This window comes from Cupressus sempervirens, chromosome 1 (assembly GCF_028749045.1).
Source record: "Cupressus sempervirens isolate cs-2001-9-10 chromosome 1, ASM2874904v1, whole genome shotgun sequence".
NCBI classification, from domain to species: domain Eukaryota; kingdom Viridiplantae; phylum Streptophyta; class Pinopsida; order Cupressales; family Cupressaceae; genus Cupressus; species Cupressus sempervirens.
The window spans coordinates 699,261,033-699,281,145 of record NC_143118.1 but is presented as its reverse complement, the minus strand read 5'-3'; the positions used below and the strand labels follow the sequence as shown (position 1 = coordinate 699,281,145).

The 20,113-nt window shown below is 32.5% G+C and overlaps 1 protein-coding gene across 1 annotated transcript in view; it reads left to right on the top strand.

The window, feature by feature from the left end:
- The window catches only part of LOC149579863 (uncharacterized), a 289,230-nt gene that overhangs the window by 161,903 nt on the left and 107,214 nt on the right, over positions 1-20,113 (top strand). The gene's annotated exons all lie outside the window — the stretch shown is intronic.

The window sequence follows — 20,113 nt, the reverse complement described above, 5'->3', positions numbered from 1 at the left end:
TATTTTTTATTGGTGAATCTCTCACTTTTTTTATTTTAACTATTAGCTACATTGGTGATTATTTTGGAATCATAATTTTTGAGTAGAAAATATTGGCAAATCTCAATAATAATAGGAAGTTTACAAATTGTCATGGAATATTACAAATCAAAATTGGACAAGTTTTATCTCATGGAAATTATGAGGATAATTACATTATATTTTAAATCAATAGTGAAAACTAAATATTGGTAATATGTCCCTAAAGTAACTAATAATTATGATAATTATTGGTGGATTAATTTTAATTTCTTCAATAATATATAATATTTAGGTCAATCAAATCTATTCATGTATCAAATATAATGACAAATATTTGAGTTTAATTTTTTTAATAAAATAAATTATTGAGCAATTTTAAGTATTTTATAACTAAATTTAATAAAAATGTGGCGATTTAGGTTGAATTAAATCTTAAATTATTTGCCAAGTTACTAGCAAAAAAATTCTAAAATTCTCAAAATTACGAATATTCACCACTAAAAAACACCCCACCTCCTATCCTTATGATGGTTTATGCCTAGAATCTTTTTGTGGTCTTTGCTAATGAGACTATTGGCCATTAAAGGACCCTATTGCATGACTATGATTCCCCTTCCAAGGGGCTCTCTATTGTCTTGATAGTTGGGTAGAGGAGTTTCAGTTTTGAGGTTGATCTTAGGACTCTTCCTACTACCACTATGTAGAGGCACTATCTTGTAAAAGATGAACCACAAGTCATGGCCTTAGATTTCTCCCATATGGGTATAATCCAAAGCACCATTGCAAACTTTGTAACCAAGCCTTTGCTACTGTACCATCTGTTGAACCCAAAAATAATGGTGGCTAGAATCGTAGAAATTCCCTGATCTCATCGTCAACATCTTTACTAGGTCTATTGAGTGGTGGCTTTATCTAATGCATTGACTCACCCTTATGATTTTCCTATCCCTTAACTTGTCTAGGTGGAGGACTCGTACTCCTCTCAATCATTTTCTCCATCTCCTCCTTAATCTTATGCTTTATCACCTCCTAAAATCTACTTATCATGCTGAACTATAGGTGGTAATCCTTATGCAACTAACCCAATAAGGTTCTAGAGGGCATCAAGAATATCCTGGTTAGGGTTTTGTGGTGGTGGTGGTGGAGATGGTCCATCCTTCTATTCTACCCCAACATGTACAACTTTACAAGATCTAGCTCATCAGTGTACTCACACGACAACAAGCATCCTACACAATAGTTTAAATTTAAATAAATTTAAATATAATTGGTTTAGGTTTCTAATGTTGAAACTATTCTCCAATAGAAAAATGTCATGCCCAAAAATCAAGGCAAAGAAACACCAACATTTTTTTAAAAAATTAATAAAAACTAAGTTTAACACATACTACATCAAAATGCACAATGGAAATATGGTGACATGGTAAAGTTGAGTTCAAGTCTTGGGGTTGCATGATTAGTTTACTAGAGTTCTAGGGTTTTTAGATTTGGATTAAAAAATAAATTTAGGTAAATGTAAATAGGTATTGATAGACTATACATAAAATTATTCATTCATGTATAAAGATTTAGGCCAACAATTGGATTCTGATTACATTTCATAAGGATGCAAAGTTGGTATTGAAATCATACTACACTAGTTCAAAACTAGTAGTGGTGACACTATAGGAACTCTAACCATGGGTTAATTTAGCTTAATTAATTAAACCATAGCTTTGTGTTTTCAAAGGTATGATATCTAGATAGAGAGATATTTAGGGTTTCCTAGTTCTCAAGGGTATGTGTAGGATCATGGTGTGCCAAAAAGTGGTGATTTGAAAAATATGGAGTTCTCAAATGCCTCAAAGCATTTCAAAATTTATTCTAACTATTTTCCCACCCATTCTGATACTAAATGAAAACAATTAATACCTATATAAGGCCTACTATAACTTTTGATACCAACCCTATATTGTCAACTTTAAAAAATCCTAAAAATGTGTTTTCAACCTATTGTTAAGTGTTTTTTAACTTCAAATGTGTAGCTGATGACTTTTTTTTCACCAAAATTTGATGAAATGAAAAGAGTTTCTTAAGAATGTTCTTATATTTCCATAAATGTAAGTTTTTTCAAATTACAAGTTCAATGAGTACTTATTATTTATTTTCTAATAGAGTTACATATAAAGTGTTGATTGACACACTACTTTAAAAAACCTAGAACTTTCAAACAGTACAACATTTTTGAAATCCAAAGATATATATGATATTCTATGTTTCTTCTACTATAAGGGAAAATAAATAAATAATTTTTGTAGAGTTTTCATTAGTAAGATGGTTAGACATAGGAGTTTTTAATTCTAGAAATACTAAATTTAAAAATTAATAATTAATTATTTATTTAGAATAAAAATGCCCAAAACTATGTGTCACATCTAGGCAGGAGTCTACTTATTATATATGTAATATTATTAAAAAATATTGTCATTTGATTTTGATTAAGGTGGTCAAACATACGTCTACTTTTTTTTTTCATGAAATTTTTGTACTATTGCATCGAAATTCAGAAGTTTGACCAATCAATTTTTTTTTTTTAAAGATAAGGTCTAGTAGTTTAGAAATGAGATTCAATTTCTTAGAGATTCTTTTTTCTCAACTTTTCATTATAAAGTCAATACCAAGTATAAAATTGCACATCAAGTTGAAATAACCTTGATTTGCTAATATTTTATTGCCACTTAAGAGCATAGTTTGGTTGACAATGATCCTACACATATCCTCAAATTAAATTTGAGTTAGTTAGGTATAATTTAGTGTAGTTAGGTTCACATATATCTCTTTTTGACATGAGGATGGGAACACACCTCAACATTGCCATATTCAAGTTTTAGCTTTAATTAATGGTTTGTTAAACCTTTCTTAACAATATTGAATTATACATCATTTGACTTGATGAACCACATACGTTACATTGGGTTTGATTTCACACCAACACTTGTTATATTATACTAGGTCAATCCCCTAGATACCTAGATCTTCACTTTAAAAGTTAACCTATAAATTTAACAATACTTGGTTCCAATTATGGATGCAACTTATTAGGACTTATTAAAACATTAATTACTTTCCATTAAATAAATTACAACATACAATTCATCTTCTAATCATAATCCCTAACCAACTATCAAGGTATCTATAAAATTGTAACCTATATTCACCTTCTAACTCTAGCATAAGCACTTACTAACCAAATGACACCCACTTACAAATATGTTATATTACATTAAATTATTGTCAAATAAACCTTGAATAAATGTGATTTAAATTTTTTTTTTTTTTAATCATAATTCATATATACAACACTCAAATTACTTTCCATTCTCCTATAACTGTTTAACTCTAACACATCACCTTTACTAATAACTAATAACCAATAACTTTCCACTGACTTTATTAAATTAAAAATTTCTAGTTACCAAATGGAAATCCTAAATTATTAATCCGAATAACACAAAAAAACACTAACTTAAGAATACATAAGCACTAATTACTAACTACTAACTCTAACCTAAGTATCTCCTAAGTCCTACTTACCTCTTAACCTACTAATTAATAATTTCCTTAATATACCAAAAAGATACACATAAAACCCATTTACTGATTAAAAAAAAAAGATACACATAAAACTTAATCTAAATTCCTAATCACATAATTAAATTACTAAACAATAATTACTAATCATAATACTACCCTTAAATCCTCACCTACATGCTTAAACCCTACCCTAAACCCTATTCATGACAAGTGGGCCACTTGGCCACCAGGAAGCCCCAATCCCAAGCCCTATGTCCATTTTCAAAGAAAGGGACATTTTTGTCTAAGGTTTGACATGTCCTTGGCATTGGGCAACACTATTGACCTTGGGAGCATACATGGATAAGACTCCATAAAGGTGAGATGAAAATAAAGGTAGAAGGGAACGTTTATATGGCTATTAATGTTATCTTTTTTTTAATTACCAACTTTTTCCATCCCAAGTAAACAACCAAATGGGATGTCAAGGAATGCATGGTTGAGGGGAGATTAATGTGGCATATATTAGAATAGGCATGGATTTGATGGGAGGTGGTAAGAGTTATGTGTAAAAGTAATATAGGTGAGTTTGAAGGGCTAATGCATATTATCCTATGTCATTTTCTTTGTTTGTTTCAACTCATACAACAAAACCAACGCTATTTTTCTTGGAGTGAAGAAGGGATGGGACCCATTCATCCCTTTCAAAATCCTTTTTAATATATATATATTCTTAGGTGTCTTAATGACATTTTTGAGTATTTATTTAAATAAGGTTATATATCCAAGTTGGTTATTAAACCCTATTATATTATTAAATTTGTAAGATGGAAAATTGTATGGGAGGAATTTAATTTCCCCCCATACAATTTTTAGAGACCTATATGGTCTCTTTGGGAAGGAAATTTAGTGAAATATCCTAATGAACAAAAGGATCACTTGGGTATTTTCCAACTTTCATAGTAAGATTATTAGGTTCATCTCAAATAAGTTAGGAGTGAATTATAGGGTTATATGCATGTATTTACAACTAGATTTTAATCTGTTGATTTACCATTAAGTCTATTAAGTAAATTTAAGATGTAACTATAGGATAAATGTATCAATTTGAACATAGAACTTAATGAAGAACTTAAGGAAATCTATCCACATTTCATTTTAATTTCTTTATGTAATGCCATGGTTTAGTTGGAAATTTTTTCAACGGTCCCCTCAAGATTTTTGACAAGGTCTTAACCACCTTCTTTATACTATAAGTTGAGTGGTTGTATCAAACATTGACAGATCGGTCTTTTGGTACAACAAAAACCCCACTCTAACAAGTGGTATTAGAGCTTGGTCATAGGTTTAGATCCTCAAAACCTTATGTAATTCTAAGGGGGAGATTGTTGGAAATTTTTTTATCGCTCCCCTCAAGATTCATAACAAGGCTTAACTGCCTCCTATATACTATAAGTTGAGTGGTTGTATCAGGCATTAATAGATCAGTTGTTTGGTACAATGGCAACCCCACTCTAACAAATTCTACAATTATCAAGTATCTTTTCTTTCATGATTGAAATCCAAGATTACGAGAGAATGAATTATGAAATAAACTAACTCTTGACAACTATGTCGTTCAATGCATTTATACTACAAAATTTGGGTTCAAATTGTGATGACAATTTGCAATGGTAGTGTGGTTTATAGTGATTTTGATGGTTTTTCTTTCAATTGTCCTTGATGCCATCATAATTGACATTGACTTCATAATTGTGGCATAGGCGTGATTATAAACAAAAAAAAATAAAAAAATGACATAACTCATTCCCCATATGTCTTGATTGTGGAGAGTTGCGCATAAAAGAGTTAGAGAGATCTGAATAAGGGTTGAGAGATCTAAACATTGTCATGCCCTTATGATTGGTGCATTTCATTACTACGATCTCTGCATTTTGTTGTCATGCCCTTTCTTTGTAATTTTGTTTCCATGCTCTCTGCATTTCATTGTTGTGCCCTTGCTCTATGATTTCATTAGTGTAATCTATGCATTTCATTTCCATGCATTTTCTCTACGATTTCATTATTATTTTGTACCCTTGTGATCTTAGTTCCCTTGCTATGCAATTTTCTTCACGGGGAGAAGAGGTACCTATGTAAATGTTTTTTTTTTCCTTCTAAGCATGTATCACTTTATGTATAGAGAGATCCTTTTTAAGGTTCTTATTACATATTAGCTCACATTAGAAAAATTGATCCAAATAAATACATATTCCAGAATCCAAATAATAAAACAATAAAACTCACTCAACCCATGCTAAGTGACTTATCTCAAGATTCTACACAAAATAATTCTGAATAGGAAAAATGGGCAGAGTTCACAACAAGCTATAAAAAAACATATCATAGAAGATATTTTAACAAAGAAACAAGCAATAATTGAGTTAAATTGGTCTAGTTTCTTATTAGTTGAGTTGTTTACAAATTTGTGTACATAATTCTCATCAATTTTGTGTAGAATTGTTCCTAGGTAGTAGGATCAAATACAATTTTTTAAGGTGATAAAATTGCATATGTAGATGCATCACTTGCATGCTAGGCATGAAGTGTATTCCTCAACTTCTAAAAAATTGTTGGATATAAACATTGCATACACTTGCCCAAAAATGGAAGCCAAGGATGTAACCATGCATGTATTGGCATAGTCTCCATGTGAGGATCCCAAGTATCTATTGTTGTTGTTAATTTAGGCATCACTATATATGATCCAAAATGTTATGAAGTGCTGAATCTTGTAGTAACTTATCCCATGTCTCCCACAAATGTAACATAGGTTCAAGATCCCTTGGCTCCTAGGAATTTGTAGCATCTATTCTCATTACTAGAAGAATAACTTTAGTGAAAAGTTGAGTGTAAGGAGTTGTAGAAGCTAATTCTACTTCTGTGTAAATTCCACAATCATGAGGCTCATTCCCTTGTAGAGGCCTCTTCCACAATGACATTAATTCTAAACCATGCAAAGGATGTTGAAGTAGTTCCCAACCTTATTATAAGCAATGGCAAAGAAAATGCAGATGCAGTACATGAAAAATTGCACAACTTGTAGTCTTTATATGTACAAAGAGATCTTTCTAAAGATGCTTATTACATATTAGCTCAACAGAAAAATTGATCAGGCTGCATATATTCCAAAATTCAAATAATAAAACAATAAAACTCACTCAATCCGTGCTAAGTGACTTACCTCAAGATCTTGTGCAAAAACAATATAGACCACTAAAAAAGGCTAGAGTTTGCAAGAAATTTAATAAAAAACATATCATAGTAGAAATTTTTAGAAAGAAAAAAGCCATAATTGAGTTAAATTGGTCTAGTTACTGATTAGCTAGGTTGATTACAAATTCATGTAGAACTATCATCAAATTAGGTAAAATAAAATGAACAATCATATGTTCTGAGCTAGAAGGATCAAATATAGTATTTCAAGGTGACAAAATTGCATATGCAAATGCATCACTTGCATGTTAGGAATGAAGTGCATTCCACAACTTATAATGAATAATTGGATATAAAGGCTCCATATGTTGGCCATTCAATGCAAGCCAAGGATGTAACCATGGATGTTTTGGCACAATTTCCCTATGAGGATTGCAAATATATATTGTTGTGGTTAAGTTGGGCATCATTAAATATGATCCATAATGTTATGAAGTACTGAAGCCTATAATAACTTCTCCCATGTCTCTATAAAATGTAGCATAGGTTCAAGGTCCCTCGGCTCCCAAGAATATGTAATAACTATTCTCATCGTTGGAAGAATAACTTCAGTAAATAGTTGAGTGTAAGGAGTTGAGGAAGAAAGTTTTGCTTCTATGTAAATTCCATAATCATGAGGCTCATTCCCTTTTAGAAGCATCTTCTACAATGATATTACCTCTAAACCATGTAAAGGTTGTTGAAGTGGTTACCAACCTTGTTATAATAAATGGAAAAGAAAATGCAGATGCAATACATGACAAATTGCACAACATGTATCACTTTATATATATATCAAGGTATTTTTTAAGGTTCTTATTATATATTAGCACAACAGAAAAATTGATCTGGCTACATACATATTCCAGAATCCAAATAATAAAACAATAAAACTCACTCAACCCGTCCTAAGTGACTTAGCTCAAGATCATGCACAAAAATAGTGCAAACTAGGAAAAATGGGTAGAGTTCACAAGAAATTTTATAAAAACATATCATAGAAGATATTTTTAGAAAGAAACAAGCCATAACAGAGTTAAATTGGTCTAGTTGTTGATTAGTTCAATTGATTAAAAATTTCTATAGAACTATCATCAAATTAGATACAATAAAATGAACAATCAACTATTTCTAGCAAGTAGGATCAAATACAATACTTTTCCAAGGTGATAAAATTGCATATGCAAAGATGCATCACTTGCATGCCAAGCATGAACTAATGAAAGATGTAGAAGAACCAAATGAAGAATAATGTGAACAACTCCTTGAATGTTCAAGAAAAAAAGAATGCCAAAACAAAGAAAAAGATGGAGGGAGTGACAAGGAGTTACAAACAAGAGAAATGAAGAGGAAGGGGATAGAGGACAAGAGGCCACCTCAAAAGAAGCAAAGGTTAAAAGGAAAGATGACTTCATAAGTTGTGAAGGAATTATAGACAAGAAGAAGTTCAAGTTTAGGGTACTCACCCTTATGTCCAAGTAAGCAAGAGACAAATTCCCCCTCTAATGAAAGTAACAAACAACATATTGAGAGATATTTTGTGGTTGACATTGAATCCCGTTCTAATGATGATAAAATATGGCCCTAAGGTGCAAATATCGACTGAGCCAAGTTCACTCTAGGTTGTCTTCCTTAATTTTTTTTTTGGCATGTTATAATTTGAGCATTCAAAGGCTCTATTTCCTTCTTCTCCACATCTAAAATAGGTAAAGGGCCTCCATTGGGTTTCCCATCCTTTTTTGCTACCATAACCTTGTCCTCATTGGAATCCCCTTCCTCATTCCTATATTGCAGGATCTTGTCTAGAGTCTATATTTCTTTCGACGCCTTGGGAGGATTCTCCTTGGCCATCGTTAGAACCTCCTCAAAATGGTGTTGAGGGACCCCTTCTTCCTCCTCTATTCCTCTGATTGTACTATTGATTCTTCTTGTCCTCAACCTTTAGAGCTAATTGGTAGGCTTCCTCCATACTGTTAACATGGCGCATGCTCAATTAATCTTGGATAGAGAATTTAAGGCCATTCATGTATCTAGCAGCCACCTACTCATCATCTTCTTGATGCTCTATTCTCATGGATAACTTATAAAATTCATTTGTGTACTCTTGTAGAGAAGATAGATTTTGCTTCAAATTGTGGAACTTACAATATAGGGTTTATGAGTAGTCTAATGGTAAGAAATTTTCTTGAAGCTTTTCTCCATCTTGCTCCACATTTTTATATTTTCCTCTTTTTGTTTAGTTCGTTACTTCTAGAGGTGATCCCATCATATCATTGCATGTCCTTTTAATTTTGTGCAGGAAAACTTCATCTTCTTTCGCTCTGCCATAGGCTTCCACTCAAAAAATTTACCTATCTCATTTAGCCAATCTATCAACTCTTCTGGCTTAATACTACCAACATAGTTTGAGGCTTTGATTTTGATCCCTTGATTTTTCCCTTCTAAAGCCTGAAGCACTCTATCTTCATTGCTCAACTCTTCCAAGGGTTCATCCTCATTTTCTTCATTTTGATTAACACCTCTTCAATTTCCCTCTTTGTCTGATTCATCCTCTTCTTGTACTACTGGTATTCCTTGATTATCCATTCTCTCATTCAACCATTCAATCCGCCTCTACATATCCAACATAAATCTTTGCAATGGAGCGACACCACTCCTCTTCCTCTTCTTCTTCCTCTCTTTAGGCATCTTCTCACTCTGATACCAAATGATGTAGCCCAAACCCCTTTCAAAATAATACTCATAAAATAATAACACAACACAGATTTTAAAAATAGGAGATTCTTCATTCAACTTCTCCAAATCTATTTACCTTACAATGAAAGAGAACACCTACTTATTATAATTCTAAAAATGACCATGTTTGGCAGATTTTTTGGAAAAAAAACAATTTTTTTCATTTTTGGTAATTTATAAAATCCATCCTATGAATCCTGATTTTTCCCAAGAAAAGCCCCCAACTAAGGAAAGGTGAATTGCCAACTAATCTACAAAATCAAGAGTATGATTTAAGATTTATTTAAAAAAACTCTTTTCAAAAAATTATAAAAAAATACAAAAAATAAATTTCAAAGGTCAAGATGAAATTTCAGGCTCCCGAAAAAATGTTGAGCGGCCTCCTATTGAGTTGAGCTCTATGAATAATCCAAATAACTTCTCTTTAGGAGATTGCTTGTAAAATTTTAGCCAAAATCCATATTCAAGTCAAAAGTTACGACTCTTGGAAGTTGATACATCAAATCACAGATGTTTTGTTAATTTTATCGGCCATTCTTCTATGTTTTTTGGTCACATTTTTGAAACCGTCATTTTGGGTCATATTTTCAATGGAGACTAAGATGGATGAGAAAGAAATCGAGGAGTGGATAATAGGGGAGGAAAGATAGTTGGAGGTTGAATTGGGGAAAGCATTTTAGGGCACTTCAACCTTAGGGGCTTTACTAACAAAGGATTCCAAAATAGGGTTAAAGGAAGGTAGGATTTTAACAAGAACCAATTTTTTCTTAAAGATGGGGAAATATTTCCTTAGATGCCCTTCTTTTCTACACAAGAAACAAGCATTCCAACCCCCAAGGATTTCAATGAGATAGGAGTAAATATCCTCAAAAATATTACTGCACATATCTGTTGGAATTTCTTTACTGGGACTCAAAAACATAAGAACCCTGGCAACCATATGAGTGACCAATCTAACTATGTCATCCATATGAATGAGTTTACCTAGAGGTTCGAGTAACTGAGGAAAAATCGCAACAAGAAAGTAGGGGCTTGTTTAACCAAGATCCACTAAGGGGCTGAGAGGGCAAGGACTTGCTCATGAACAACCTCAGGAGACCAAGCTAGGGCACGAAAAGAGGTGGAGCCAATGGACAAATACTATTTTTTAAGAACTTCGGCCTAGGATTCATTGTTAGAAAAGAATATCACATATAAGCCTTTTTGATTTTGCCTACAAAACAAAATATGAAAACCAAGCTTCAAGTTCCAAAAATTATGAAACTATTCATATAAAAATTTCTTGTGAGGGCATTTGGCGACTTCAACACCAGAGAAAAAATAAGAGTATTTCTTAACCTATTCTTTTCTTTCACAATTTCAACAAGCATTTCTAGATTGGGAGCAATGGAGTAAGGAGTTGGAACAACCTTAGAGTTCTTATAGGGTTTAGAGGTGCCATGAGTACTAGCCAAACTAAACCTTGCACTCGCATCAATTGTAATACTAGAGTTAACAACTACCTCAGAAAAGGATTTGGGTCTTGCAGGAGGTATAGTGTTAGTTTTAGAAACATTAACATTGATGTTGGTTTCCTTAGTCATAAATGCAGGGGACATGGGGGACGGTCTTTGCCAAAGGATAGAGGGGGGATGGAAAAAAAACCTTTCATTTTAGAAGCATTAAAGGAGGAGTATGGAGTGACCACACCTATCACTTTTGCTGATTTTCCTAAATTTACTTCTTGTTAAGATTCTATTATAACATATTGAGAAAATTCATTCTTCATTGTTAGAATATTACTTTTAAATCACCTATTAATAAAAGCTGACCATGCATTTTCATTTAAATAAAAGTAGTATAAAATTTTGAAATTTTAAGTCGGTATAACAAGGTAAAAATCTATCAGGAAAGCACAAAGCTAGTGGTATCTCTCCATTCAAAAGCCGAAGTAAATGAAAACTATTATTATTATTAAATGCATTTGAACAACGCGTGAGCTTCGAGTAAAACGTAAAATTAAAAAAAAAATTAAAATTTATTGCATTTGCATTAAAAAAAAGTTTGGAGGAGTTAATATTGGACCTTTAAGGCCCGTTTGGTTGCTGGCATAGGAATAGAAAATTAGAATAGAAAAATGGAATGGGAATGGAAATGAGGAATGAGAATAGAAATAGGCAATTCCAATCATGTTTGGTGCACTTGGAATTCGATTGGGAATATGTTAATCTATTGTTTGGTTGTACAAAAATAGAATAGGAATAAGGTTAAGTTTTGTATTTTTAAAAACATTTTTCCTAATTTTTTTTTTAAATTTATTATTTTTTTAGTTAATTCATTTTCATTTTCATTTTTTTAAACAAATAGATATAATTTTAAAAAATGTTCTTAAAAAAAAATTTAAAAAAAAATTTAACAAAAAAGATTCAAAAAGTAAAAGTAAAAAAAAAAAAAATTAAAAAATAAAAATAAAAAATAAAAAAATTCAAACAAAAAAAAAAAAAAGAAAAAAAAAAATTTTAAATTTTTAAAAAAAAAAATTAAAAATATGTTTTAATGGAAAATCGGAATGGGAATGGAAATGGCCTATTCCAATAACAGATATTTTTTGGCATAGACATATGCTCATTTTAAGGGCAAAATTGGAATATGTCTTCTTATTCCCAATTCCGATTGAACTTACCAAACAGTGAATATAAAAAGTATTCTAATTTCATTTTCTTATTCCACTCATATTCCAGCAACCAAACGGGGCCTTAAGGGTTTACAGGAGGTAACTATATATAGAATGAGAAGATATCATATTCATCAACATTTCAAGCACACTAATCTTAATCATACGAAACACTTGTGAAACAACACATGGACCGTGAAAATATTTTTCGTCTCTTTCGTGAAAACTGAAATGTGCCATTCGGTCCATATGGATCATTTACAAATGACATCCAGTTTATGGAACTCATTGATGGAATCCGTGAATCCGTTAGGCCCCGTTTGGTTGCTGGAAGATGAGGGTCAAAACCGGGTTATCAGGGGCAAAACCAGGTTTTGCAAAAAAACTTTGTTGTTTGGTTGGTTAAAATTATAACCCGGTTTTCAATTTCATCTTCCAATTTTGGTCAAAAATTGGAAGAAGTTTCTTCCAGTAAAAAGGTGGAATTCGAAATTAAAACCAGGTTTTGAATTTTATGACAGTTTTTTTAATAATATTGTGGGGTCCACAGTATATTCATCTTCTGTGTCAACCAAACGGACCATTAGCTTTCCAAACCACAAAATCAGGTTTTCGAAAACCTGGTTATAAGATAACCTGGTTATGTCAAAAATTCATCTTCCCCAACCAAACGGGGCCTTAATGAAGAGCTTGATAGAATGGAAGATGAAGAGTTTGATAGAGTGGAAGATGTACCTGCAAAAAGGGAGAGTTCAGAAGTCTTGTCTATGATCCAAATCTCACACAACCATATTAGCGAAGGCTCCAAATGTACAATTTACCTCAATGATTTTGAGTTGGATAAACAAGTATCCAAGTTGCCTTGCAACGAGAACTACATATTCCATGCAAACTATATTCTCGCATGGTTGCAAAGGCAAAATACTTGTCCAATCTGCAGAACGCAGCTTCCCAAACAAGGCAAAGGTGCTGTCGATGTGTAAAATTACGATAAAAGCTCCAAAACATAATTTGCAACCAAGTCATTTGAGTTGTAATAAAAGTAAGCTATCACAAGAGCAGTTTTGACTTGATTGTAGTGAAGTTTGTTTTTAGTTTTTAGTTTTTAAAATTTTTTTTTTATCAAGAGTAAAGCTATGTACTACAATTGGTTAAATTTATTTGGTATATTTATGCAAGGGGTACACTAAGTATATCTATTCACTTCTAATTTTTGGTGGCTAATTGAGGTGGTTTTCTTAATCTAAACACAATCTTTGGCCTTGTGACCTTTTACCTATTAAAAAACAATCAAGAAAAAATGAATGATTTATATTAAGTGGTAGGTACAGTTAGTTAGAAATGTCATACTTTTTTGGTAGATTGAATGAATCTAACCATATTTTTTATTACAAGAGAGGAAGGTTTCGAAAGCATCTAACACCTTTTGAAAAGAAAAGGGAAGAAACTATAAAATAGAATTTTTGGGAAAAGAGAGGAAAATGTAAATGAAGAGAGACCTAACATTTGTTAGACTCCTATGAATTTAAATTGTGGTCCATGTCAACAACTTAAGGGGATAGGATTAATGATAACATGATGATAAATTATGAAATACAAATTTATCTATTTCTGTAATTGAGGAAAAATGTATCATTACCAAAATTAATTAAATAATATTTATTTAATTTTAGAAAGAAGAAACTAATAAATTAAATAAATGTAATTTATTTACTTAGCTATAAACTATTTTCATATTCATGTAGCTATAATATAAATTGAATAAATATAAACTATCTTCATATTCACGAAGCTATAATATGGAACATCCAAAGAATTTTATTATTTTGGACATTTAAAATATGGATAGTTTTCAATGTACAATTAAGGCTTGGTGGTCTACCACATCTCATAACATAATTTTTTAATTTATTTTTTAATGTCTAGTTCAAAATATCTTCAAATTGACATTTTAACAACTAAACTATAATCAATTTGAAATCCCTAGTTGTTAATCAAAATATATTAGTTTATTGTGAGTAATTTGTCTTTCATTATAAAATATACAAATTGGGCTGCAAGTAATGTGTCTTTAAGAATGTACTAAATTCTATAGTTAAGTGCACTTGAGCTGGAGTAGTACTCGGGTGTGTGCCCTCCTGTGAAGTCTTGGTGCTTTGTCTCTATGAGCATCACCTAGATGTAATCAGTGTTAAGTGTTTTGTTTATTCACATGACAAATAGGTTCACGTGGATAACTACTCATCAAATACGAGTCAAAGAATTTGACTCAAAAAACTACATACTCCTAATTGAAATACCACAATATATTTAGAGGTTCTGGTTTGTTCAAAAATAGGTTGATCTCAGTCATCATATTTTTGTTTTTTGTTATTATTTCTATGTAGACTATCTAACTATGAACATATAGTTTAAATATGTTACATGATAGAATAATATAACTACATGTACTAAAAAACAATTGAACATTATATAGAAGGAATGGGTTCTTCACCTTTATATATCAGCTCAAACTTATATATGTAAAATCATATTAAATGAATTTAATTATATATATATATATAAAATAAAAGGGGGTAAAAAATAAAAAGAACCAATTTAGCTACATCGAAGAGCACAAGAAAGGAGGCCTGGCTTCACAAAAAGAGATTACATTAGAATGTACATGTTGTAAAGTTCAAAGCTCATGTAGAAAGTAGATAAAAAAACTCGTGTAAGATATCACTATGGGTGTCAACCTAGGCAGTCCAACCTATAGAACCCTCCATCCACACAATACTTTTCCTCTATTGGACTTGCGACATCATGAAGATCTAGTCCTTTTTGGACTTAATGTTGTTTTTAATCTCCTAGTTGAGCTTCTTACAAGCTCTCTCAAACATCTGAAGATCATCCATATTTATTCTCCAATCGTAGCCATGCTTCAACTCATAGGTGAAGAAGGTGGCATAACCATATATCAAGAACCTCTTAATCTTGTCCTTGTTCATCATCATAGTAGTGTGAACCTACATGAAAATTTTAAAATAAATGAGTATTCAAAAAGACTCAGTAAAAAATTTGGGGTTGTTCTGATACCTTTCCTTGTTCCTGCATTTCCAAATCTCCCAAAGAACATTAAAAGAGGCAATATTCCAAAAGAGATTGGTATCTTTTTTAAGATGATTAATGGTTCGAGTGATAATTTAAAGGATATTCATATTCGTTAGATACGTGATAACAAACATATTCCAAATTTCATTAACAAAAATGCAATAAAATAGAATGTGCCTACCAAACTCAAGAAGTCTGAACAAGCTACAATAATTAGCCATGGAGATATATTTTCTAATTAGAAGTCTATCAATAATAACTAGTCATTTAAAAACATTTAATTTTTGGTTCAATAGTACCTTTGCATAAAATGTCAGAATACTTCTTCCAAGAGTAGTTGTCAAGGGTGGAGTACCAAATAAAGTTCACATGGTCAATAATGGTCTCATTGTACCCAATAACATTCTATATATTTTTAGCTTTGATTTTGGATATAATGATCCCGTTCGGATATTTACACTTTAAGTATCTATGAAAATCCACATACAAGAAGAAGGAAATTCCTTAGAATCTTTAAGAATCATATTATAGGCCTTCTTTTAGGAGGCTAGGATATCAAATTAGTTCCTAAGATCATCCCAGCTAATAATCATGTCATTCTCAAAATGTTCAGCCAACTAAGAGATGCCCATATTAGACCAGTGCCCAACAAAGAATCCTTGGTAAAGGGAAAGGCATTTTCCAAACAAATGTAAGTTCCACTAGATGGATCTTCCACCATAAAGATGTGTATCATCATGGAAGGCCTTGTTTGTAATATGCTTCCTGACATGATCCCAATCTTTCCATATCGATCTAAAAACAATAGAGCCTTGAAAACCAATAGGAAAGTTGCCAATAATCAAATTATTAAAGGGAATGTTCTTCCAAGTTTTATCATTTTTAGGGAAACCCGTTTCTATTTTATGCCTAACAAGAACCTTCCAAGGATAGTCACCATCTATAGAGTGAAAAATCCAATTGGCGGCAAGGGTAGTCCCTTGGATTTTAAGATCCTTCAAAACCAATCCCCAAAGGAGATTTTTAGTATGGAAACAAACCCATTTAATGAAATGCATCTTTTTATTACCTTTCCCATCAGACCAAGAAAAATTCCTAACAACATTTTGAATTTCCAAGGTTTGTTACTTACTGAACATCTAGGCAGAAGAGTAATATATATTATAGGAAGAAACAATCTTTTGATAGAATTGAAACTTGCCAACTAAGTAAAAGGATAAGGAATGCTCATATATCTAATAATTTTATGAGGGCCTCCCTATTGAAAGTCATATTGCTTGAATCAATTATGGGGTTGATCCTCCTTACGAAGACAAATTGATTTGGATTGAGAAATCAAGCACCAAAAATAGTGGAAACAAGTTTAAGTTTGGTTTGTAAAGCTTCAAAGTCATTAACATTAGGCTCAAATAAAATAGCAGTATCATCAACAAACTGGTAGATGATAAGCTCTTCATTATTGGGGAGAGATATACCTTTAATAGTGGGGGCCATAGAATTATCTCTGAGAATGTAGTATAGGGATTTTGAGGCAATAACAAAAATGGCATGGGCCAAAGGAAAGCCTTGCCTAATGGATCTACTAAAGGGGAAGGAGTTAGAAAGGGAGTCATTAACATCCACTTGGGAAAAGGTGTCATTAAATAGAATATTAACCAAATTGCATAAAGTACTTAGAAAATGGAACATCTCAAGAATCATGAAGAGAAAGTGTAAGAATTTGGCTTAGGCTAGAATTCACCAAAGAACTAAAGAACTCAACACAAGCACATAGTAGACCAAAATAGATAGAGTATGATCATAATGACGATATTCATTCAATATGACTACTTAGCCAACTTGAGAGTACACTAGGAGTGCCTGTACATAATGGCCTTAGGAGAGCTTCTAGAATCCATAGAAGTCAGCAACATGATAAGTCATACAACAAGGCACATGTTTACCAGATATGGGTTATCCTCCATTGAGCATGAGATTAAGTGAGATGATGTGAGGATAAGCCTACAATGGTGTAGCACACAAATTAGTGGTGTAGACAACATGTGCTAAATGAGGAGTGTGGATAATTGTGTTTTCAACATGACAACTTAGTGAATAATGCACACTCCTGTGTTGTAGACACCATGTGCATAATTAGAGTTGCATAACTCAATGAGAGTACACAAAATTCTAAGTGTCTCACCTAAAATAAATAATAAAATAATGCAAAATAATTAAGTAATGCATTACCCTAAGTAAACTTAAGTAAGTTTAATAAGTAAATACTTATTTACACCAACAGAAAGCTTCATTCTAGTCTATCATAAGATTTCTCAAAATCCAAGAGAAACATGGTAGAATTTTGTTAAGAGTAATTAGCCCAACTCATAGCTTCTCAACTGGTGATCAGATTCTAAAGAATATATCTACCCCTATTGTATCTAGTTTGGGTAGAGAAAATAAAATTTGGTAGGGTATTCTCAAGACTCGGAGCCAGGATCTTGGCAAAACAATTGTAGGAAACATTGAGGAGAGTGATAGGTCTCAAGTTCTTAATGAGAGATTTATCCCTATCTTTTAGAATTAGCTTAATGACACCTCTATTGATAGTATCCCCAAGGAAGCCACTAGCAAGGGCTTCCACATAGATATCTTGAAGATCTTTGCATATCCAACCAATTTTGGCTTTGTAGAATTCCACAAGGAGGCCATCGAGACTAGGAGCCTTGTCATTATTAAGAGAATTAATATCTTTTTCAACTTCTTCCAACTTGAGATATCCTTAGACAACAAGTTAGCAGGGCAACAACCTCCTCCAAATCCTTAGAGGTGAAGAGGTTTTTGTAGTAGTTAGCAAAAGATTCTTTGATGTTATCAGGACTAGTAATGTCTTCATTGTTAACTAAAATCCTTTCTATAGTTTCATTGGATTGTTTATAGTTAATTACGTTAAAGAAAAATTTAGAGCTTTGATCACCAAATTGAAGCCAATCAACATGGGATATAATTTTGGCACCTCTAGTCTTTGGCCCTTTTTTGGTTAATTTTTTTTAATAGGTTCTGCAAGGCAAGAAGGTTCACAATCCATCTATCTGCATGGGAGTAGGTGGGAGAGTTGTACTTCTTGATATGTCAAATGATGTGGATGGCAGCCATGACGTCCTCATCTTTGAGAAGACTAGTATTTAGGATAAACTTATGATTGGAGCCTCTAATGTGCATAGGGGAATTGCTAATACTAATGTAAGTAGATATAGGGTGGTGATCAGACAAGATAGTGAAGGTGAAAAAGACATGTAGTTTCCTTGGTTATCAGGAAAAATAAAATAAAAGAAAATTTTATTTGCATAAGAACCAGTCAAGTCTAGATTAAATTATGGAGGATCATTGTTAAAAGTTACACTAAGTATGCCATAATCTAGGATTAGTGTCCTTATTACCAGCTAAAGGGTCAAAGAGATGTTGAGAATTCTTCATTATATTCCAGTAGAAGTTTTCTTGATCTTTCCAAGAAAATGGGAGGCCCCCAATTTTGTCTTCCTAGGACTCAACCATATTGAAATCCCCTCCCACGAGCCACAAGATATTGGGGAGAGCCACCAACCAATCCCATAGACTCGCTTTCTCCCCAGAGTCATTTAGGGCATAGATAGAGCATATGCCAAAGACACAATTATTGTAACTAATAGTAATCCACACAGCTTTGTGACAAGGGGAGAGACTATTGCTAGTTTTATAATTTCCCCATTTGGAGTTAACAAGTAACACAATGGCAACTTTTTTGGTCACAGTTTGGAAACTATCATTTTGGGTCATATTTTCAATGGAGATTGAGATGACTAATAAAGAAATAGGGGATTAGATAGTAGGGAAGGATAGTTAGTTAGAGGTCAAATTGGGGAAAGGATTAGAGGGCATTTCACCCTGAGGGGCTTTGCTAACAGAGGATTCCAAAGTAGGGTTAGTCAAATTAATGTGGTTAAGGGGAGGCAAGGTTTTAATAGGAACCAATTTTTTTTCTTAAGGGTAGGGTAATATTTCCTTAGATGCCATTCTTTTCTACACAAGAAACAGACATTCAAATCTCGAAGGATCTCAATTGGATAGGAGTAAATGTCCTCATAAATATTAATGCACATATCCAGTATAATTTTTTTACCAGGATTCAATGAGATAAGTAACCTAAAATCCATATGAGGGGCCAATCTAACAATGTCATCCATACAAATGACTTTACCAAGAAATTCAAGTAATTGAGGGATAAATTGCCATAAGAAAGGAGGGGCTTATTTAACCAGGATCCACTGAGGGGCTGGGAGGGAAGGACTTGCTCATAAATGACCTCAAGAGATGAAGCTAGGGATGAAAATAGGTAGAGCTAGTGGAGCATTACTATTTTTAAAGAACTTTGGCCTAGGATTCATTGTTAGCAAAGAAGATCACATATAACGCTTTCTGAATTTGCTTACAAAACAAAATATGAAAACCAAGCTTCAAGTTCCAGAAATTATGAAACCAATCATCTAAAAACTTATTGGAAGGGCATTTGTCAACTTCAACAACAGATTAAAAAATAGCACTATTTCTTGATCTATTCTTTTCTTTCAAAATTTCAGCAAGCGTTTCTTGATTGGGAGCAATGAAGAACGAAGTAGGAACAACCTCAAAGTTCTTATCGAGGTCGGAGGCGCCATGAGTACTAGCCAAACTAAACCTTGAACTCGCATCAACGGTAATGCCAGAGTTAGCAAATACCTTGGAAAAGGATTTGGGTCTTGCAGGAGGTATAGGGTTGGTTTTAGAAACATTACACTACTACATGGAGAGGGGTTTAAAGACATTTTT